Genomic DNA, 2,500 nt, shown 5'->3' on the forward strand with positions numbered 1-2,500 from the left:
GATCTATCTATCTAGATCCTATAGCAATGTATGGTGGGGCAGGCATAGAAAAGTTGGAGAACCTGTGGCCTAAAACAATATTGGTGGTTGCAGGGTAGATTTGAAGTGAAATGGGTCGCAATGGTCTGTAATTTTTACAAAGTGGGTCCCCAGAAAAAAAGTTTGGGAAACACTGATGCCTATGTAATCTAGCATAGTCTAATCTCCTTGACGCATAACATGCCGCGGCATGGCTTCATTCATTACCACACGTAAACCATAGCAATAACAATAGCACAAGCAGGATTCACGCTTTTAACAAGCTGTGTGGTCAGTGTAGCTCAATTTGAGGGGGTGTCATATGAATGTCATTGCGAATGATTAAAATGCAGAGGTGCACAGTCAATAAAACAAAAAAATAACAGAAAGAACATTGGGCAGGCAAGTGCCAGTCATTTGAAAAGTTTTTGTTTGGATGAAAGTAGCTGCACCAATTGTAAGTTTTTCCTAAAGTTGTTCAGGTTCACCGTTGGGTCATTACTTATGGTTAAATAGCCTTATCACTTATATTGGAGCTCCCTCGATAAAAATCACTCGTATACTCACACATGCTTTTCGTGTCATTTTGACCACTGGATTAGCCTACCTGCTTTCTGCAAAACACAAACGAAGGAATTGCAACAGTGGGCCATGAAGATGCTTGCTAGATTCGGATACAGGCAGTTGCACAATCTATGGTTTTCTAGCCACTTTCTAGCTACTTTCGGGTAACGCGGAACGACGAGCTGTGTAGTTTTTAATGTCTTTACGCATGGTGGAGTGCTACAGCATGACGGTCATTCTTGTAACAAATTTTAGGACAAAGAGGCCTAATTGGAGACGTTTGCGTGATGCGTTGTTATCACTGGTAACAACACTTGTTATATTAATAAATGCTTATTAAAATGCTCAAAGCAATGCTCCAAGAAGTGGGGGGGCGGCACACTACACCCCTGGTGTCTGTGTGTGTGTGTGTGTGAGTATGTGTGTGTGTGTGAGTATGTGTGTGTGTGTGTGTGTGAGTATGTGTGTGTGTGTGTGTGTGAGTGAGTATGTGTGTGAGTATGTGTGCGTGTGTGTGTGTGTGTGTGTGTATGTGTGTGTGCAAGGCCTTGCAAAATGTCAGCAGATTCATGGTGTGCGTGTGCTCCCTTTCCTACACTCACACACACACATAAGGCGGGCTTGTATGTCCTCACAAACCAATCTCTCTCTCTTTCACACACACACACACACACACACACACACACACACACACGCACACACACACACACACACACACATTATTCACACTAACTCACACATACAAACTCATTCACACTCATTCACACTTACACACACTCACACGCACACACACACACACACACACACACACACACACACACACACACACACACACACATTCACACTCACTCACACATACAAACTCATTCACACTTACTCACACATACACACACACATACACACACACACACACACACACACACACACACACACACACACACACACACACACACACACACATACACTCAGACACACACACACACACACACACACACACACACACACACACACACACACACACACACACACTCAGACACACACACACACACACAAACACTCCCGTGGTGTCCGTGGGAGGACAGCTCACCTCTTTCCAGTTGACCAGCTGAAGGTCGCGGCCTCCTCACCTCTCTCTGCTTTATGGCCCTGAAAATGAGAGAGGAGGAGGAGAGAGGGAGGGAGGGAGGGAGAGAGGGCTAATGAAAGAGGGAGAGGAAGAGAGAACTTGGGAGGGAGTGAGGGAGAGGGAGATGGAGAGAGCAAGTGAGTTTTAGTCTGCTACTGTATATTCTCCAGATATTACTACACCTTACATGAAACTAGACATAGATTAGTGTCAGGTTACAGGTGATTAGTGTCAGGTTACAGGTGATTAGTGTCAGGTTACAGGTGATTAGTGTCAGGTTGATCTGGAGACTTAACACTGAAGAGAGATGGAGAGAGAGAAAGAGAGAGAGAGAAGAAATAGAGGAGAGAATGTGGAGTGTGTACGAAAGAAAGAGAGCGGGAGGGCAAGGAGAAAGAGAGGAGAGATAGAGGAGAAAAAGTGTGTGTGTGTGTGTGAGAGGGAGAGGAAGAGAGAGGACAGAGAGACACTTATCTTTATGATTGAAAATCCAGAATCAAATAAGGCCCATCCTATATTACTGTGTTCATTTGTGTTAACGTGTGTTACCTATATCATATAATTGTGTTAACGTGTGTTACCTATATCATATAATTGTGTTAACGTGTGTTACCTATATCATATAATTGTGTTAACATGTGTTACCTATATCATATAATTGTGTTAACGTGTGTTACCTATATCATATAATTGTGTTAACATGTGTTACCTATATCATATAATTGTGTTAATGTGTGTTACCTATATAATTATGTTAACGTGTGTTACCTATATATTATATACTTGTGTTAA

General features: G+C 42.6%; 1 protein-coding gene across 1 annotated transcript in view; it reads left to right on the top strand.

Annotated features, from left to right (window-relative positions):
• Positions 1-2,500, top strand: part of crtac1b (cartilage acidic protein 1b) — a 60,120-nt gene that overhangs the window by 41,773 nt on the left and 15,847 nt on the right. The gene's annotated exons all lie outside the window — the stretch shown is intronic.

This window comes from Alosa alosa, chromosome 18 (assembly GCF_017589495.1).
Source record: "Alosa alosa isolate M-15738 ecotype Scorff River chromosome 18, AALO_Geno_1.1, whole genome shotgun sequence".
NCBI lineage: Eukaryota > Metazoa > Chordata > Actinopteri > Clupeiformes > Clupeidae > Alosa > Alosa alosa.